We start from the raw sequence: 21,407 nt of genomic DNA, 5'->3' as shown, positions 1-21,407 counted from the left end.
AAGAATGGAGAGGTTTGATCTTCTTGCAGTCCATGGGACTCTCCAGAGTCTCCTCCAGCACCAGAATTCAAAAGCATCAATTCTTTGGCAATCAGCCTTCTTTATGGTCCAGCTCTCACTTCCATATATCACTACTGGGAAAACCATGGCTTTTACTATACGGACCTTTGTTGAGAAGGTGATGTCTCTGCTTTATCTTTACCTACCACTTTAAACAGTCATGAGTCCTTCCAAGCAATTCTGAGACCTGTAGTTTGTTAAGGATGCAGAGAGTCGTAAGGTAACTCCTATTCCTCTCCCAGAGCTACAGTTCCCTGAGTGCCTTAGCAACCAATTCTTCTTCACAGGGAACTCTGGCCCAACAGCACCAGAGAGCCGTGGTTGTTTTGGGCAACTGCATTTTGGGCAAGACCAGTGAAAGAGAGGAAGCAAGAGACTTGAGTAGCTTATCCCTTGCAGAGCATCCCTTGCTGCTCAGGATGAGTGTGATTCACCAGTATCCATCTAGGCTGGCAACTCGTGAGCCAGCAAGCTGCATTTTGGCACAGGGATTGGAGAACCTGCAGCTCTCCAACTGTCATTGGACTATTGTTCACATCGTCCCTGGCCATTGGTTGTGCCGGCTGGGGTTGATGGGAGATGGAGTCCTCCAGTGCTCCATCCTTGCCTTAGTAGGTCCAGTTTGGCCCAGTGGACAACGGTTGCCAAACCCTAACAAAGGAGGCTGTTTGAGCTTGCTCTTAAAGTGTGACACAGCCAGTTAATTGTGCTGAGGACGAGATCTGCTGTTAGGAGAGAGCACATTCATTGGGCATACAGAGTAGCTTGGCATATCTGTTTATTTCTCGTTTCCTGCCCTCATCTACTAAGCAAGATGGTGATATAAGATTGTATTGCTATAAACAGCAGGGAATTCATTTCCGTTCTGCGTCCTCCATCATACTTGTAGCAAAATCAGAAGTGTTCCGTACAAATAATGGCTTTCAGAGCAGACTATAGTGACTGCAGTGCTGTCCCTTTCCAAATCTGTAGAGTTCAATGCACTTTACAGAGCAACATTCCTTGTATAATAATGAGTGATTGTGGCAGAAGTGTTTTTCCCCATGTCAAGTGTCAAGCTGTATAATCATGGCAGTTCATGCCATGTGCCAAGACATATTCTGAACTGAAGAAGCCTCAAAATTCTCTGCTCAGAGTAAACAAGGCAGGTTTGCTTATTTTCTGCAAACTTTGCTTGGAATTAAGTGGAAAGATTTGCTCTGGAGGTGCCTCGCTCTTGCTCCTTGCTAATGGGATGAGGTTGCCAACTTCTCAAGTGACATTTGTAGCTGTGCCATAAACAGTGGCTTGAGATGCAAGAATTTGCAGGTGTTGTTTTTTAAGGCCTAGAGCCTGCTAATTTCTGCCTTTCAAGCAGTTGTAGGTGGCAGTCAGGGGAGAGGGGTCCCTTAGGGCAAGTGGGGTACCGCTGCCCCACGAAACACTGTCTGCCCTCAATCAGTCACCACCTGCCTGCCTTCTTACTTGCACCCATTCCAAAGGAATGGCACTGCTTGTCAGCTCTGTCCTCCTTAGTCTATGAGTCAGCTCTGCCTATCACTGGCTCTGGCTGCTCCTACTGTTGGTTCCCCTGTCTTCTACCCTACAAGCCTAAATGGGAAGCACCCAATGAGCAAATCTCTTTATGCTGAAGACTTTGGATTTAGAAGAGTGAGAGGAAATGAGAGAGGAAAGAGGGAATGTCATCTCTGGCAACAGGACTTCAGCAGCCAGCATCCTTTAGGAAAACGATTTACTAATGAGCGGCCAAGGCTGATTTTTAGGGAATTTGTGGGTATTTGCCTTGATTCTATTAATTTTGCATGCTTTATACATAGAATTCAAGAGGTTTTAGCATTTATTTTTTAATGGCCAGTGTTGTGCGGGTCATGTGACATCTGCAATGGAAATGGAGGTTGCCTGGAGATTGCATCTACCTTTTAACAAGGTGTATGCAGGTGGGGCTGAAAGACAGAAAAAGATAGTGAGTGTAATGAGCTACTCTGCCTCCTGCTTTATTTGTGCATTAAAAAGTAAATGCACACTGTCTAGGTTGTCACTTAGCAACCTTACCTACTATGGGACGAGGGGCAAAAAAACCTTCTCTCTTGCTTTAGCAGGCATGGGAAGCTGTCTTTCTGTGGAGGCAGCCCGTGGGTCCATCTGGCTTACTACTGTCCATATCAGCCTTTGCCAACCTGGTGCCCTGCAGGTGTAGCTGGACTGCAACTGCCATCGGCTAATGAGTTTAAAGATCCCAAGGAGTTTCAGAAAGGAGGGGGAGTGATGGGACTTTGGTGAGACTGAGGAAGCAGTGAAGTGGCAGCCATCTCTCTGCTGAATATACTTGGTTAAAGATCACAGTGTAATCCTTTGGTTATCGCCTGGCCAACCCCCAATCCTTTTCCAATCTGGTACCTTTTCAGAGGTTAAGGACTACAACTCCTTCAGGCCCAGCCAGTGAAGCTACATGATGCTGGAGTTGATGGGAGCATAGCCATGCTGGATGGGAATTATGGGACTTGTAGTCCAAAGCATCTGGATGGTGCCAGGTTGGCAAGGGCTGTTCTCATGGGTAATGGCCAGCCTGTACTTAGTGTATCTTCACCACAAGCTTAAAATGCAACGACTTCATTCCTCTGCTACTGCATTCAAGGCTGCATTTGCACAGTGTGGCTCACATTGGAGAGGGGGCAGGGGTGTCTTCACCTGATGTGCATGACCTTTCTGGTACCCCCAGGGCCAAAGAAAATCCTATCCATGAAGCTGTTGTCTGCACACATGCACTCATCTGAGCATGCACAACGGCTGTCTCAAATGTACACTCTATCCTTAAGGAGGAAGTGAAGGGGGCTTAATTTTTCTAGCTGGATTCAAGCTGGTTTGAGGGGGGAATGCATCTAACAGTGGTACTTGTCAAGAAACTATGGGATTGATATAGATTGTGGCTGATATTGGAATATGTGGCTTCAAAAAGTGGGAGGGCACAGGATGCAGAGTAAGCTGCGGTGTGAACATGCCCACAGTCATACCCCTTTGTTGATCAGACATTTGGTCTCTGAACTAAACACACCTGGAAAAATTATGCTGCCATTCAGATCATCCAGCCAGATCACCAACCAAAAGTCAGATCACTGAAAATAAGAGGAAACTCAAATCACTGCACCAGCTTTTGCCTCCGTCTTCACCTGTGTGCTGGAGAATGTGTAACGGTGGGGTTCTCTTAGCCCTCGTATGTACTCCGTGAATGTGATTTTTCTCCCACCCCCTTGTATGTACAAAAAGAAAACGGGGAGGGGGGAGTCCTACAAGCTATTTTAACAATAAAAGATATTTTGTAATAAGTAAGTGTTGAGTCTCATTCATTATGGGAAGGTGATGATATTTGTCTCTGTGTGGCCACGAATGGCTCAGCTGTTTGGTTTAATATGAGGTATAATGCTTTGTGCCCTCTAAAGAGGAGTTAAAATGAAGGAAATATTTTTTAAAGCTATCTTTCAAATTTTCTTACACAAATTAGAGTTTATTTTCTCTGAATGGGAATTGCAGTTGACAACAAGGATGGACAGTGCAGGATTTAAGGATTCTGGGTAGCAAGTCTGAGAAGGGAGGTACAGAATTTGCTAGGCTACTTCTAAATAGTAATACTTTGCATTTACGCACCACAATTTTTGCCAACCTGGTGTTCTCCAGGTGGTTTGGACCACAACTCCTGCCAGCCCAGCCAGCCTGGCTGTATGTTTCTGAGTGTCTGAAGCGGGTCTGGTTGTGGGTGGCTATGAAGGAAGTGGGAACTAGAACTCCATGAGTGTTCTTAGAAAATAGTTCAAAGGGGCAGAGAGAGGACAAAGCTGCAGGCACCTGAGGGTGCAAATTCAGGTTGCGCAAGTAAAGGTGATTGAGAGTTCTTGCACAACAAACCCGCTTCCCCCCAAAAGATCAGACTTTTTGCAAGACAGAAAATGGTGGGGAAAGGCACTGGAAAGTGTGGGATAATAACCCTCGCTTTGACACAACTCTCTGTAAACAAACTGGAATGAATGCTCAATAAACAGGTCACCAGGGAGCACCCTTGGTCTCTGGGGTTGGGTTTGTTAAGAGGTTGCAAAGGATCGCTAACTGGAGTTTCTGAATCCACACCAAATTATAATCCCCAGTTCCTTGGGGGGGGGGGCGGGAATCATGACAGCTAGTGGATTGAAAACCAAGATACCTAACAGCTATGGCTGTTAATTGGGATTGCACCATCATTATTTGTTTTGCTGTCTCTCCTGGGGAGACATCTGTCCCTTTAGGACAGGCCAACAGAACTTGTGGCCGTGCTGATTTCAGTCTGGTGACTGGCAGAAATCCAACAGATGCAACACTCCCTTAACAGTGATGGGGAAAGTGTCATTTGTTTTATTTTTGCCTGTCATTAAGCTGCTGAAAGAGCTCCTGTGGATGATGTTGACCACAGTGTGACGTGTGATGACCGGTACATGACCTTGCTTGAAGTCAGCAATTGGCCATAACCTGATTCCTTCATTGACACCCCTCTGATACTTTCTGGAGACCTTTCTGTTTATTTAAAGATAAGCACATACAATTCAGTTTGCTGATAGCACAGCTCTGCAATGTAACATGGGAAGAGAGCTGAGAAGAATGCTTGCAAAAATAATAATTATATATACACATTTTTTTAAAGAACAGAATGTTTCCATGGTCAAGATGAGTTATTTATAGAATTAACTACGAGCATCACATTCAAGGAGCCTCCAAGCCTTGGACAATCTCAGAATCCAAATTGTTCTCAAGGAGCCTTGCATGTCAGCAGCTTGAGACCCAAGTGCTAATTATCTCTATAATCAGCGCTGCTCATTATCAGGGGTGGAGAAGCTTGTGTGGAGTGTCTGATACAGCTTTTCAGCATTTGGCTTCCTTCCTTTCCCTTTAACAGGCAGTGCATCAAGTTTCTAGACCTCAGGATTCCCTGATATATTTGGGCTGCATTCCTACTGATAAATAAGGGGGTTGACTTTTGCTGTCAAACTCCCCAAGCGACTGAGTCCCCTGAGTCCATGATCAGTCAGGGATGAATGGATGGAGTCAAGGATCCAGAGAAAGCAAGGCAGATCTTTATTTTTCTGTTGCAACCGAGTTCCCTCCCCTCCTTGCAAGGGGGCATGAGAGGCGAAGAGCAAAGCATGCAGGAACATTTAAAGACTTTTGAAATTGCCCACCCTTTAGCCCAAGACCACCCCAAAAGCATACATACATCACAGAAGGAGGTGATCTCCCACAAAAATTTGAGAGTGTTGCTTCTCTCCTGTCTGCTGGGTATCTGATAATGGTCTCTGAATGCATATCCTGGGTAGCTGGGCCATTCTTTTGAGATGGGAAATACTTAAGTTCTTGAATCTCTTATTTACAAATTCATACCTCTTGATAGTCTGCTCAGTTTAACAGAAACTTGCCATTCTGGATTTGCAGGTAAACCCCCTAGATTCCAGGCAGTATTGTTAATGGGATTTGCAAGTGAAAAGACAATTGGAAAGCTTTCCCCAATTACTCCTACTGCAGAGGAACATTTTAGGTCACTTTGGGAGAGTCAAAATGGCTTCAGGCAATGGCAATCTTCACGGAGCTCTGGCCCAATGGTTGCCATTGGTTTGATTTGAATTAATTTTATAATGAATGATTTTAGAGTGTTGAGTTGTGTTGTACTGTTGTACTGTTTTTTTGTTGTTAGCCGCCCTGAGCCCGGCTTTGGCTGGGGAGGGCGGGATATAAATAAAATTTATTATTATCTCCTGTAATATTTCAGATGTGTGGTTTATATATTTATGCATGAGTGTTTACCTTGTGCATTTATGAACATTTACCATATTTTTCACTCCATAGGGTGCACCGGACCATAGGGTGCACCTAGTTTTTTTGGGGGGGGAATAAACAAAAAAACATTATCCCCCCCCAGCCCCAAAGAGCAAAGAAGCCAAGACAGCGAGCGGGATCCATCCCGCTGGCTGTCTTGGCTTCCTCTTTAGCCGTGCACAACCTCTCCAGCCGGGAGAGGCTGCGCACGGGTTTGGCAGAAGCCAAGACAGCGAGTAGGATGGATCCTGCTCACTGTCTTGGCTTCATTTTTAGCCGCGGGGCTGGGGCAGGGGAAGCGCTCCCGGAGCTTGCTGCTATCCGCAAGCCTTCGGAGCCCGGCGGAAACTCCCGCCAGGCTCCGAAGGCTTGCGGATAGCTGCCTGTGCAGCGGGAGTTGGCGCTGCGCCCCCGGGCTTCAGGCTTCAGGCTGCTATCTGCAAGCCTTCGGAGCCCGGCGGGAACTCCCACCACGCTCCGAAGGCTTGCAGATAGCTTCCTGAAGCCTGGAGAGCGAGAGGGGTCGGTGCGCACCGACCCCTATTGCTCTCCAGGCTTCAGCGAAAGCCTGCATTCGCTCCTTAGGACGCACACAAATTTCCCCTTCATTTTTGGAGGGGAAAAGGTGCGTCCTATAGAGCGAAAAATACGGTATTTTATATTTGATACCTTAGAATACTTATAAAACTATATTATCACGGAGCTGCAGGGTGGAAAACAAAATGGTCAGCAGAAATAGCAACACATAGTTCAGGAAAACATGGTCACTTTAAATAGCTTCCAATCCGAGCCATTCAATGCCTGTCCCAAATAGAAACGTATCTGGTGAACTGCCAGGGGAAGCAACTTCTGTAAACACGAAGTAGCAACAGGAAATACCCCGAGGGGGGGAGTGGGGGGCTCATGCAGCCTGAAGTGTTAATAAAAAATATTTCTTTTCCTTTCAATCTGAAAGATCCAAGTGGGAGGGAGAAGAAGCCATGTAGTGGCTTAAGACTGTCTTCGGCAACCTGGTGCTCTCCAGATGTTTCTGGACTCCTCCTCCCGTCAGCCCCATCCAGGAAACCTGTTTAACTGTGACTACTACCGAACTGAAGAACTCTGGGATTTGTAGTCCTGTCCTGTGAAAGGGCCTACCAAAAATCCCTGCACTACAATTCCCAGGATTCTCTGGAGAGCATCGTGATCATTAAACTGGTCTGAAACTGTTTTAGATTTGCAGTGCAGTTTTTTTCCATGCATTCTCCCTCCATGCAGAAAGATTGAAGGACAGGCTGCAACAACTGTTATTTTCAAGTTTCTCAAAGCAGAGCATGCATCCCTCTCAGGGGTTAAATCCTGAAGCTTGGGGGCTGGTGCTTTCCAGAATGCAACAACAGGCGCTATGGGAATATGTGCTCTGAGCAAGCAACAACTTCCCACACAGCTTCCCCGTTTTGCAACTCTGAGGAATCCCTTCTCCGCCCCAGAGCAAAAGAGCAGCTGGCAACACCCACCAGCTCCTCTAAGTCACCTCACTGCCCCAAAGGTGGGTGCCACCACTTGAAACAGGCTAGGGGCTGTTTTCTTGGAAAGACCTGAAAACCTTGATTGTTGTCACTGGCTTTTCCTTGAAATTGGGTGGCCTTGTATATATTACATGGTGGGGGGAGGACAGAATAAGATACAGATTAGCATTTGCAGATTTATATGTAAACATGCAAATTTAGTAATAATTACTATACCTCTTCATTCTTATGTCTGTTAATTGTGGGTGGACAAATTCAAGGCCCAGTCCTCTGAACATCTCCCTTCATAGGGTTATCTTCCCATAAAGGTAAAGGGACCCCTGACCATTAGGTCCAGTTGCAGACAACTGTGGGGTTGAGGAGCTCATCTCGCTTTACTGGCCGAGGGAGCCGGTGTACAGCTTCCGGGTCATGTGGCCAGCATGACTAAGCTGCTTCTGGCGAACCAGAGCAGCGCACGGAAATGCCGTTTACCTTCCCTCCAGAGCGGTACCTATTTATCTACTTGCACTTTGATGTGCTTTTGAACTGCTAGATTGGCAGGAGCTGGGACTGAGCAATGGGAACTCACCCCATTGTGGGAATTTGAACCGCCAACCTTCTGATCGGTAAGCCCTAGGCTCTGTGGTTTAACCTACAGCGCCACCCACGTCCCTTTATCTTCCCACAGAGTACTATTATCTGGTAGCCCCTCTAACAGTGTCCTTTTAAAAGAAGGATCTATAGCCACCCCTACATTGAAGGGTTTTTAAAGATATATTTCCAGTGCTCCTTGCTGCTTTGTTTGTTTGTTTGTTTGTTATATTTATATCTCAAGTTTTCCCTGAGGAGCACAGGGTAGAGTACATATTCTCTCTCCCCCCCATTTTGTCTTCACAACAACCCTGTTAGTTAAGTCACCCAATGAGCTTCATGGCTGAGTGGGTGCATTTGAACCTTGGTCTCTCAGGTCCTAGTCCAACACTCTAACCACTACACCACACTGCATCTCTTTATGTTTTTTTTGTTCTGGGCTGGATAAGATCTGTCTGTTTTATCATTGCTGATTTATTAATTTTTGACCTGTGGTTGTATGGAACCCACTTGCAAGAGCTTTGAAATATTGCAAAGCTTATAAATATTTTGAATGAATGAATGAATGATGCTGTCCCTGGAGCTCAAAATCAGGGTTTCCTGCTGTTAAAAGGCGAAGGTTCTCTTAAGTCGAGGACTATCATCATCAGTGCATCCACAGATGATGATGATTTATTAAATTTATATACCACTCTTTGCCTCCGACCACAAGGCAGTTTACAACATGCAGCACAAATATCACTACATAATATCTATACAACACTAACATCAAAACAATTATATAAATACAATCATACAGCTCAGAATTATGAAATAAAATACAGATTATCATAGGAGCAACAGCATTAAAAATAAGGGAAGAGAAAGTCAGCAGCAAAATACAAAAAAACAATTCATGAATACAGAATATTCTCTCAAAGCTGGCTTTGAATCCTGGCTCCTCGCAGAAAATGACAGACCCTCCAGCTGGCTTTCTTTGCCCACCTCCTCACCCTGGGAGTTCTTCACTTCATAGAATCATAGAGTTGGAAGAGACCACAAGGGCCATCGAGTCCAACCCCCTGCCAAGCAGGAAACACCATCAGAGCACTCCTGGCATATGGTTGTCAAGCCTCTGCTTAAAGACCTCCAAAGAAGGAGACTCCACCACACTCCTTGGCAGCAAATTTCACTGTCGAACAGCTCTTACTGTCAGGAAGTTCTTCCTAATGTTTAGGTGGAATCTTCTTTCTTGTAGTTTGGAACCATTGCTCCGTGTCCGCTTCTCTGGAGCAGCAGAAAACAACCTTTCTCCCTCCTCTATGTGACATCCTTTTATATACTTGAACATGGCTATCATATCACCCCTTAACCTCCTCTTCTCCAGGCTAAACATGCCCAGCTCCCTTAGTCGTTCCTCATAAGGTATCGTTTCCAGGCCTTTGACCATTTTAGTTGCCCTCCTCTGGACACGTTCCAGTTTGTCAGTGTCCTTCTTGAACTGTGGTGCCCAGAACTGGACACAGTACTCCAGGTGAGGTCTGACCAGAGGTCTGACCCTCTTACTCAGGGTCCTTCCACCAGATATCTACCTGCCACTTTCATGCGAGTGCAGCCTTTGGCCCTCAATGGTGTCCCAGAAGGGCCAACAACAGAGGGGTCATTCTCTAGAGTGTCGTCTCCTAGATTTGACTTCCACAAGCATTGGCCCATCAATGGGCAGGTCGCCACCAGCTGCAACATGACCAGCCTTTTTCTTCTCATCCTAAAACACCCTCAGGGTGGGTTGAGTCCAGTTTGCCCCTTTCTGTGCAGGGTGCAGAATACTCTGATGCCCTCCAAGCTCTTGAAACACGTCCAGGCCAGAATGTACACGTGGTTCCAGTGTCTCTGCACTCTGCCCCTGAGGACCTTCCCCTGGATCTGGGCAGCCCTGTCAGTGCAGAGGTGATGCACCCAGTTTCCCTTTAATACTCCAGAGTTGGCATTCCCTTCACACCCCTCCAAGGGACAATACCACAGCATCCAGAGGAACTCCTGACATCCTCTGCCTCCCTGTGTTTTTCCAGCCCCTATAAATAGATGGGCGTGTCTGTAATAAGGACACTTCTGAGTCTTCACTTCATTAACTTCAGGAAACAAAAATGTTCAAGGGACACAAAAGGACTACAATGCACTGGGCAGCAGAACAAACACGATATGTGTTTTTGTGTGTCTTAACTCATTTTAGCCTCCTGGATTTTGCTTGCTGTTTTTATCTTGGCGATTGAGGAAGCAAACTCCCCAGCACGGATGGGCCTTTGTGTTAGATCCTGGAGGGCATTCAATTTCACCAGCATGTAGGAGCCGGGTCAGTCACGCCATCTTAGGTACCCCAGTCATTTACTGTTAAGTTGTGGGTGAACATATCAGACGACACAGCGATTCTTCAAACAGCTCTTGTTTATTCACAGGCCAGAACAGAACTGAACTGAAGGGTTCAGCTAGCCTGCTTATATAGAGCTCCACTAGAACGCAACAGTAACCATTTTCTGTAACTATCCAATCACTGAACGTCACTTTTGATCCCTTATTTGCATGTGTGGACCTGCACTATCTACAGTATCCCCCTGCTGGCCGAGGGTGAGAACTTAGAATCACAGAATCAGAGAATCATAGAGTTGGAAGAGACCACAAGGGCCATCGAGTCCAACCCCCTGCCAAGCAGGAAACACCACCAGAGCACTCCTTCAGTACATAACATTTACTATGGTCAGTCCCTGGTGTATCAGCACCGCACCCCTATTTGCCTTGGAGGGTTGATGGCTTCTACAGCAGCCTTCTCCATGTGAATGCCCTCCAGCTGTCTACCACTAGGCTGGAGGGCACCAGATTGGCAAAGAGAAGTTGGCTCTCAGAGTCCAGAGAGGTTGCCATTGTCTCTAGGGGGACAACACATGAGAACTAAGATACCTCCAGTGAGCAGCCATTTTGCACTGCAGTTGCTGCCAAGGTAGATTGTCAGTTTTTCAATTTAACCTGCTTTAGGCCAGTTAACAGACGCAGAGCAAACTGTCCTTGGTGCCATAACGTTTAAATCTGTGAGAAACAGGCAACCGCACAGAACAAACGCAGCACATTGAAAATGGGAGAACAACCTTCTGCAATTTGCAGCAAGTAAGGCCTCAGGACAGTGACTAAGAATTGGCATGCAAAAGTCTCCCATGTGCTTCTTTGAAAAGTTTGAAGGCATGTCAACTTTTCATGAGCAGATGGAAGTGGGGGGGGGTGAGTGGATCAGAGCACAGGCCTTAGCAAAAGCCTTTTGCTAACCCCTTTCTAGCTCAGGTTTGCATGGGAGGAAGGGCTCTATCTGACCTCCCCCTGTTTTCTGCATGGCACAGTTTGTAAGGAGGGTCACCATTGCTAATGGAGACATTTCCCTGCCTTTCCTATGACTCTGTTTTGTCCTCACTGACCCACATTCAGACAGATCGAGTTTGCAAACAGGATAAAAACAATTTTGTACTTGATAAACAATATGTAATTAAATATATGGAGTGTCACAATATACGGTATATGGGGTGTGTGAATGTCTGTGTATGCATGACAGCAACCAATTATGGCAAAGCAGGGTCAGTAATATGCAATGGGAACTCTTTTAACCAGGTGGCTGTAAAAGGGATTATTCCATATCAGGACACCTTTTCACATTTATGGTTTAACAAAAAAAAGGTTGAGGTAATTGCAAAAGGTGTTTTATTTAATGTTAAAAAAGCAAAGCTGTTACTATACTGTACTTAAATAGTTTGGATGGAACTTAATTAGTGCTACGGATGCTATTAAGTGAAAAAAGCCATATGCCCAACACCTGACTTTACCATTTTTAGCAAAGAAGGAAACCTGTTGGGTCCCTGTCACCAAGGCAGATGATCCAGGTGGGCTTGGTGAGGTGGAGGGCTGTGGAAAATTCCCCACCTCCTACATTGCAGTGTTGACATTTCTACAGTCTGGGGATCCTTCTCCAGCTCATCACGCCCATCTTTCAAGGTGCGCAATCAGAATTTTGGGAAGGTTCCATTCCAGAGGCTGGGGGAGCCAAATAACCTGTGTGCAGGTCAGTACAGGGCTGGCCCACCCATGTGGCGAGGTGAGGTGACCGCCTCAGGTGGCAGGATCCACATGGACAGCAAATCCCAGTGTAGATCTTTATCCCACCCCTTTGTTTCTGATGTAGAGTTTCAGTCACCCCTTCTTCCTCTGTGAGTAGGAGGGGAGGTCACCATTTTGTGGTTCATCTCATGTACCAAAATGTATTTGGCCAGTAGCAGCAAAATGCAACAAATCCATCCTGCACTGTCATCATAATTACAAGTGTTAAGTTGTGGGTGAACATATCAGACGACACAGCAATTCTCCAATCAGCTCTTGTTTATTCACAGGTCAGAAAAGAACTGAACTGAAGGGTTCAGCCAGCCTGCTTATATAGAGCTCCACTAGAACGTAACTGTAACAACTTTCTGTAACTATCCAATCACTGAACGTCACTTTCGATCCCTTATTTGCATATGTGGACCTGAACTATCTACAGTATCCCCCTGCTGGCCCAGGGTGAGAACTTCAGTACATAACACCAAGAGACTGTGCGGTTGCTAGGTTTGAAAAGCTAGCAGCGGGGGGGGAGGGGCTGATACTGGATCCTATGTCCTCCTTTATAGGGCAGTTTGGAAGCTGTTTTACAGTGAGCCAGTGCACTGCTCAACCTAGCTCCATGCTGACTTGCAGTGTCTCTGCCGGGCTTCACACTGGAGACTTTTGCAGCTGTATTAGAAATGCTGGAGAAGAACTGGGCCTTTGGCTTATGTGACCCGTTCAACACCTCCTCCTGCTGGTTCTCCAAGCAGCGCATTCTCTTTATTATTATTATTTCAAGTATTTTTTTTATCTTGCTCTTCAGCATAAAATAGAAATGCTCCCATAGAATCGTACGAATAAATAATGATTAGAAGAAATACATGTTATCTTTGTATATCTGATAATTTAAACTGTCTTAAGTGTTTATTACAGTTATTTTTTATTATATTTTTATTCCCAGTTTTTTTGTTTTTTTATCTTTAGTCAATATGTTTGTATATTTTGCTTTGTATTTGCATAACAACTCAAAAAAAACAACGCTCCCAGAGAGCTAACAAATGATAAAACGGTTCCGCCTCTCAGGATTACATTCCAAGAGACAGGGCATAAAAGGAAAAGAAACTGGGAGTGAGGAGGAAGGGAAAGAAAACCATTTCTTAGTTACAGTTCTTGTAATGACCACCTGGAATGGAAATATTTTAAGGGGAGGTAGAAAAGCCAAAAGGAGCAGGCTCCAGATTGCCAGTATTTCAACTCAGCACATACTGGAGCTTTAGGTTACTGCAAATAAAGTGAATTAAAGGGCTCTGTCTCCCTGCCATGACAAATCCACTTTATTTAAAAAATGCTTTTATTTAAGATTTTCTGGAACCTCAAAAATACACACAGTGTCTCTGTTTTCTGTTCATAGACTCTTCTACAGATGAGTTATATTTGATGTGTGAGACACTAATGTTATACTGTATAAGGTTGAGGAAGATGAGAGAGAGGGTTGGGGTAGCAAATCCACTTTTTTAAAAAAACAACCAGACTTCTTGTGGTTTGTAAAGTGATAGGGAATGCATTGGCAAGTGTAGGGTGCATGAATGACTAATTGGAATATGTGTATACACCACACCAAGAAAATCAAGACGAATGCTTATTGTCCTATAACCTATAATCTAACCTCTGTGTAAGCTTTGTGCAAGTAGATTGAGAAGCATCTCCATTAATAACTGGTTGTCTGGAGAAGCCCCTGGCCTTTCAGCAGAGCTGATGGAGGAGCCCTCTTTAAAGTCCGCTTCCTAAGCTGTTCCCAAGTTGTTCCCAAGTTCCTCATCTCCCTTCTTCTCCTGTAGGAGCCGAATGGAGAGGCCCTGCAGTCTTAATTTTATTTTATTTTTGCTTTGCTATTAAAAATATTTGTGTTTCCTAGTCGAGTTCATGCTGTGCTGCCCACCCTCCCTTCTTCTCCAGGAATGTTCCTCCGGCCCTATGAGGAAATTGGTCAACGAACTTTGGAGAAGCACTTCCCTTTCCTGCTGCCCAGTGACTTGCAGCCATCTGTCCGTTCTGTCACTGTTTCTCTCTCCTTGACCTTTCTGGAGACATGAACAAGCTGAACTTGGAATTGGTTCCTCATTTTGAGGATTTGAGGTCTGATTATATGGAGAACATGTGCAATACATTCTGATTGCAACAGCTTAATGAGCTACCATTAACAGGGCTGGTTCCAGGTTGCGGGGGGGGGGGGGCAACTTTCTTCCTCAAACCAAAATAGATTTTGACCAGAATGGCAAACCAATATTTCCAAAGAAAAGCACCAACTTTAGTTGCCTTCTTCATTTCTTTGTCAACAGTATCATTTCAGAGGTAATTTGGAGGGCAATCCTAACCATATGCACTCAGATATTATTTCTACTGAATTCAATAGAGTTTACTTCCAGGCTAAATGGATTTAGGATTGCAGCCCTAATCTGCTATAGTAGGCATACTTACTTGGGAGTAAGTGTCACTGGACTCATTGGGGCTTTTACTTCTGAGTAGATATATATGGTAAGGTGGTGCTACCAGAGGTAGAATTTAAGAGAGATACCTTATAGGTAAACAGAAATTCAAAAGTAACCCACCAAAATAAAGTTTGTATCCCCTTCTGCAATTTATATTTGTTGCAACAAAGGAAAAAAAGGTTGCTTGTGGAACCTAGTTAGACTAACTCATCTGCCTCATTGTTTCAGTTCAAACATGGCCAGAAAACTGCATCTCTTGAACTCTGTGTCCAGCATCGCATTCCTGTTACATCTCCTCTTTTTTCCCTTCTCTTCATACTAAAAAGCCTCAAATGCTTTAACCTTTCCTCCAGATATTTTCTGGATATTCAAACTTGTATATTTAGAAAGCCATAGACTCAAAAACACCATAGCAAATCAATTTTCAAATACAGAATTCAAATATGAAACTCAAAAATGGAAGCCCTGGGCAGCTTTGGGAGGAAGGGCAGGAAATAAATTTAAGAAAAGATATATATGTCTGTTAAATGCAGCTATTAAATACTGTATTCTGTGAGAAGCAGATTTTGGCTAAACTTCCAAAGACACTATCCTAATAGAATGTTCCTAAGGCCAACACCATCCATTTGCTGGGCAGAAGCCGAATAATGCAAATCATCAGACCCTTATTTTGATGCTGTCAGTTTTAAGACCTATTATTGACAACTTGCGTTCCAAGAATTGCTTGCTCAACTGTTCAATTCCAGGTGCATGCAATATAGCCCAGGTCTTCTACAGCTATAAAACTCCTTACAGGTTGCATGCAAATGAATCATAATTCCCTTAATACCTTAATAAAGGTGCGTATGCATTGCTATACAATGGTTAAGACAGTTTTGCATTTCTATGATATAATAGCTAGCAATACTCTCTCTCTTTCCTCCCAACGCAACATTAAATCATTAAGGTTATTTAAGCACTTTAGTATTAATTATCTTTTCCCTATCCTTTTTTCAGCCTAAAGATTCCCGAGCAAGAGAAGAAAAACACCCATTTTTGTTAGCTGGAGAGTACATGGAGTCCTGTTCACAGAGCATCTTTCTCACTTGGGAAAAGTTCCAGGGTTACTGTGTGTGTAGCAGAGGGCATGTGAAAGGGAGCGGCAATGTTACTAATGACACACATATTTATTAACACGCCTGCCCTTTTGCAATCCCACTGAATCTGGTGCAAGAGACTGTGTGTGCAGGATCAAGTCTCCCGCCCCCATCCTGCCCTCAAGGGTCACAGCTACTGTGCTTGCCAGGGAATTTGAACTCTGTCTAGCAGCCTCATCTGCCTTCTTCTGTGCTCCCCGCTCCCCATTCGTCACCTCACTCTCCAGCCTGTCTCCGCCCTCCCCATATCTCCTCCTTCGCTTATAGGTATCATATCAGTGCCACAGGTGGACATAGAAACAGATACAAACTACAGGTGAAAAGAAAAACACCCTAAGAAGCAGTAATCAAACTCTTTATATCTCAGTGTTTGCTCATCTTGGTGGGTCTTGGCCTTTGCCAAGTGGCCGGGGGGCAGTGGGGAATCATAATCCATCCCAAAATAATCCAGGCTCACTGGGTTAATAGCCAGGCATTGGGTGGAGGCCTGGAAAAATAATTGAGTAGGTTCAAATTATTTCTGTCCATAATTGGCAGGGTTCCGCCACTTCTAGAGATGAAGGAGGGGGGAGTCTTTGGATGGAATGTCATGGTGCCTTGCCAGCATTTGTCTGCTTCAGACTGCTGCACAGGGCTATTCTACAGTCATTGTCTGGATGTAGCCTTAGGGCCAGTGCTGACACTGCAATCATTGGACTCATGTTTTGTTTTAAGATGCAAATAGAGGGTTGAGTTAGCAAATTGCAAGCCCTACAACTAATAGCTAGCCTCTTCTGCAAACGTGGAATAGTATTCAATGGAGATTTCTCCATTAGGATAAATGGGGCTCTGCCCCAGCAGTCTCAGTTTGCCCCCAGCGATCCCCCATCTGTCTGCCTTCTTACTTACCGTACAACCAGTCCAAGGGGATGGCACTACCTATCAGCTTCCTTCTTAGTCTCAGTGTTGCTGTTAAGAATGAAGGAAGAGCCTGCAGAATCAGGCCAATGGCCCGTCTAGTTCAGCATCCTGTACTCACAGTGGCCACCAGATACCTGTGGGAAACCCACAAGCAGGACCCAAACGCTCTCCCCTTTTGTGGTTAACAGGACTTAACCATCAAATGGCTAGTCGTCATCTACAGCTCTTGTAGAACTCAGCAGAGAAGCTGGGGGACTTGAAGACCTTGAACTTTGCAGTCCTGGACTGTTTGCATGGACTTTGTTAATGGACTGTTGTGAATTAGATGGGAATGGATATTTTTCTTGTATGTTGCTTTGAGGATTGTAGAGCTAATTTGTGAAGCCTGGACTTTCTTGATCTGCTTAAATTGTGAAGGCAGTAGAACTCCATTGCAGATCTCGTGTGTAAGGGCATGAAAATCAAAAGCTCCAAACTGAGCCTGTAATCCTGGAGGGGCAAAGCATGTGATTGCCTGGTTCCCTGTAACTTCACTTCTTGCAATGCGGGAACCACCAGAAGGCCCTCAGAGCTGGACCCTATGTCTAGGTTGAACCATAGGGGTGGAGACGCTCCTTCAAGTATACAGGGCAGAGGCTGTTTATGGCTTAAAGGTCAGCATCAACAGTTTGAACAGTGCTCAGAAACACACTGGGAGCCATACTGGGAGTCTTTCAGGACTGCTGTTATATGGTCCCTTCTGGATTAGTTGTAATTTCTGAATCACCTTCAAAGGTAGCCCCACATAGAATACATTGCAGTAGTCTAAGTGGGAGATAACCAGGGCATGTACCATTCTTGTAAGACACTGCAGTGTGCAGGCAGGTAGGGTCTCAGCTGGCATACCAGATGGAGCTGGTAGACAGCTGCCCTGGACACAGAATTAAGCCTCTGTGGACAGCTGTGAGTCCAAAATGTCTCGCAGGCTGTGCACCTGGTCCTTCAGGGGCACAGTTACTGCATTCAGGACCAGGGAGACTCCCACACCTGTCCGCCCCCATCCCCCAGGGACAGTACTTCTGTCTTGTCAGGATTCAACCTCAATCTGTTAGCTGCCATCCATCCTCCAACCACCTCCAGACATTCACCGCCTTCAATGCTTCCAATTTAAATGAGAGGTAGAGACAAGTCTCATCCACATACTGGTGAACACTCAGCCCAACCCCCCTGATGATCTCTCCCAGCAGCTTCATATAGATGTTAAAAAGCATAAGGGAGTTGACAGAGCCCTGAGGCACCCCACAAGTGAGTGCCAAGGGGTCTGAACACTCATCCCCCAACACCACTTTCTGGACACGGCTCAGGATGAAGGAGCGGAACCACAGCACTACAGTGGCCCCAGCTCCCAGTGCCCTGGATGGTCCAGAAGGATACCATGGTCAATGGTAACAAAGGGCACTGAGAGATCCAGCAGAACTAGGAAACAGCTTCCACCTCAGTCCCTAGCCTGCTGGAGATCATTGACCAGTGTGATCAAGGCAGTTTCATGATGGGGCCTGAATCCCAATTGAAAGGGATCCAAATGGTCTGCATCCTCCAGACATGCCTGGAGGATGCAGGGAGGTGTAGTGACCTCCTGCTCAATCACCTTGCCTAAGAATGGAAGATGCAGGTAGATCCAAGGGCCTACTCGCTGGATCATCACCTTGTCATGGTGAGTGGGCTTGCATGTTCCTATGACTCTTGTGAGTGAAGCTGTTGGGAATCTCGTACTCCCAGCAGGGTCACCCAAGGCGGTAAGGTCAAAGGGAAGGAGCTAGACAAAGAATGATCCAGGAAGTCCTCAACAGCAGAAAAGGCAGATGATAACACGTGGTATGTTACAACGGCTGTGAAGGTGGATGAAGGCTGCAGCAGATAGGAATCTACTGGTTTGTCGTGACTACTACATGCCATCGGAACAGAGCCCTACTGTGAAGACTGCGCGTTGGTCAGTGTGCACTGATCTGCACACATAAAACAAATTCACACACAGGCGTCTTCCAAAAACCCAACCCAAAGTCCCATGGCGATCGACAAATGGTAATGGGGGCAGGATCGTGAAATCTGGAAGCCCCTAGTCATGAATCGGCACCTGGGCGGTAGATACAGATTCACTGATTCAAGGAACGAGGCAGTTGAGCAGCTCGGTAGCTGTATCCATGACTGAGCAGCCCTTTTTAGGATCCACTCTGCTCACCCTGAAAATGGAGAGGGGCTAGAAAAGGTGCCCTAAACATAGTCTGCCTCCCTTTTTCGCTGACTGGGGTCACCATCTAGCAGTCGTAAAAGACAATTGAACTTTGGAACATGGAATATACGGACTTTGTCAGATAACACAGACAGTGAGCGTCCTGAACGCAGAACTGCCACCATTGCAAGAGAGCTGCAACATTTTAATATTGATATTGCAGTGCTTCAAGAGACTCGAAGAGCACATGAGGGACAACTGAAGGAAGAAAGAGGAGGCTACACTTTCATCTGGAAAGGTCTGTCTGAACAAGAACATAGAATACATGGGGTAGGCTTCGCTATAAAAAATGATCTTGTGAAGCTCCTGCCAGAAGTCCCTACTGGCATTAATGAGTGATTCTCAACCCTTCGAATAAAGCTCACCAAAAACCAACAGGCTACTATTATAAGCGCTTATAATCAACACTTACAATCAACACTGGATGCTGATGAAGACATTAAAGAAAATTTTTACTCTCAGCTGGATACCGTCCTATCAGAGACCCCCAAGGAAGATAAAATTATCCTCCTGGGTGATTTTAATGCAAGAGTTGGGCGAGATTTCGATCTGTTGCCTGGGACTATTGGGAAAGAAGGAATTGGCAACAGCAACCAGAACAGAATCTTACTTTTGACGATATGTGCAGCACACAACCTTGTTATTACCAACACACTCTTTCAATAGAAAAATAAATTTAAAACTTCATGGAGGAATCTTCGGTCAAACCATTGGCACCTCTTAGACTATGTTATTGTCCGTGCCAAAGATCGCCGTGATGTGCTCCTTACCATAGCTATGACGAGCGCCGCCACTGCTGGACAGATCACCGACTAATATGCTCCACGATGACTATCAAGATTATACCTCAATGCAGGGTTCAAGGAAGGAAGCCAAGGCATAAAATGAACACTCAAGCCCTTAAAGATCCCATTAAGCGGGATTGCTTCCAAAGGACTCTTAAAGACCATCTGCTTTCAGAATTCCCTGATAACATTGAGGAACACTGGACCAAGCTAAAAACATCCATTATTGCAGCCTGTGAACAAACTATTGGATACCAAATCAAGAAACACCAGGACTGGTTTGATGAGAATGACAGTGATATTGAACGCATGATTGACAAGAAAAGGAAGGCCTTTCAGATCTGGCAAAGAGATAGAAAATGTGCCATTAAGAAAAAAACCTATGCCAACGCTAGGGCTGAGGTTCAAAGAAGAACCAGAGAACTAAAAAGCATCTGGTGGATAAAGAAAGCTCAAGAGATCCAGCACTTAGCTGGCACTCATGATACACAGAGTTTCTTTAAAGCCACAAAGACCATCTATGGGTCAATAAATCATGGCATATGCCCCCTACGCTCAGCAGACGGTATCACACTTCTAAAAGATAAAGAAGCTATTGCACTGCGCTGGAAAGAACATTATCAACATCTCCTTAACCACAACTCCCCCGTAGCTGCTGAGGTCTTCTCACAAATTCCCCCGAAACAAGTTAGAGATGAGCTTGCAGTATCTCCAAATCTGGGAGAGTTGTGTACAGCTGTTAACCAAATGAAAAACAACAAAGCCAGTGGACCTGATGGGATACCTGCCAAAATCTTCAAAGTGGGCAGAATTGAACTTACACCACAACTTCACAAGCTCATCAAAAAATATGGGAAAGAGAAGAAATCCCAGCAGACTTTAGGGATGCCAAAATTATCAATCTCTTAAAAAAAGGTGACAGAACTGATTGTGGAAACTATTGAGGCATCTCTCTATTAGCTGCGGCCGACAAAATTCTTGCAAGGATCTTAGCAAACCATCTCTTACCAATATCCGAGGTGACCCTTCCTGAATCCCAAAATGGTTTTTGGCCTTCTAGGGGGACAGTGGACATGATTTTCACCACTCGACAGCTTCAAGAAAAATGCAGAGAGCAAAACCAACTCCTGTATATGGTGTTTATTGACCTGACTAAGGCTTTCAACACTAAATCGTAATGCCCTGTGGACTGTCCTTCTGAAAATTGGCTACCCAGATAAATTTGTAAACATCATTCGGCTCCTCCATGATAATATGAATAGCAACAATCACAGATAACAATGGCTGTCAAAGTGAACCATTCACAGTGGGATCAGGTGTTAAACGGGGTTGTGTTATTGCCCCAACTCTATTCATTATTTTCATTGCCATCATCCTACACTTTGTCGAAGGGAAACTCCCCACCGGAGTAGAAATTATATATCGAACAGATGGAAAGCTCTTCAAAGCTCGAACAGATGGAAAGCTCTTCAAAGGCTTGACAACCATATGTCAGCAGTGCTCTGATTGTGTTTCCTGCTTGGCAGGGGGTTGGACTCGATGGCCCTTGTGGTCTCTTCCAACTCTATGATTCTATGATTCTATAATATGAGCAGGCTGAAAGCAAAGAGTAAGGTTACTGTAACTTCTGTCATAGAACTTCAGTATGCTGATGACAACGTAGTGTGCACACACTCAGAGGATGACCTCCAAACTATCCTAAATATCTTTGCAGAAGCTTACGAAAAGCTTGGCCTATCAATCCACATCCAAAAAACCAAAGT

At 45.1% G+C, this 21,407-nt stretch overlaps 1 protein-coding gene across 3 annotated transcripts in view; it reads left to right on the top strand.

The window, feature by feature from the left end:
- Positions 1 to 18,538, top strand: part of ADRA2B (adrenoceptor alpha 2B) — a 28,597-nt gene extending 10,059 nt beyond the window's left edge. The window contains exons 2-3 of one of the 3 annotated variants that reach the window (XM_081921332.1): positions 14,022 to 14,201; positions 15,551 to 18,538. The gene's annotated coding sequence lies outside the window, so the exon portion shown is untranslated. Of the gene's footprint in view, positions 1 to 12,373; positions 12,687 to 14,021; positions 14,202 to 15,550 lie in introns of those variants that run through there. The other 2 variants (XM_081921334.1, XM_081921333.1) reach the window with 2 other exon arrangements.
- The last annotated feature ends 2,869 nt before the right edge of the window (positions 18,539 to 21,407 follow it).

Source organism: Podarcis melisellensis, assembly GCF_964234715.1.
Source record: "Podarcis melisellensis genome assembly, chromosome: 8".
In the NCBI taxonomy this organism is placed as follows: Eukaryota; Metazoa; Chordata; class Lepidosauria; order Squamata; family Lacertidae; genus Podarcis; species Podarcis melisellensis.
This window is presented reverse-complemented; position numbering and strand designations above follow the sequence as displayed.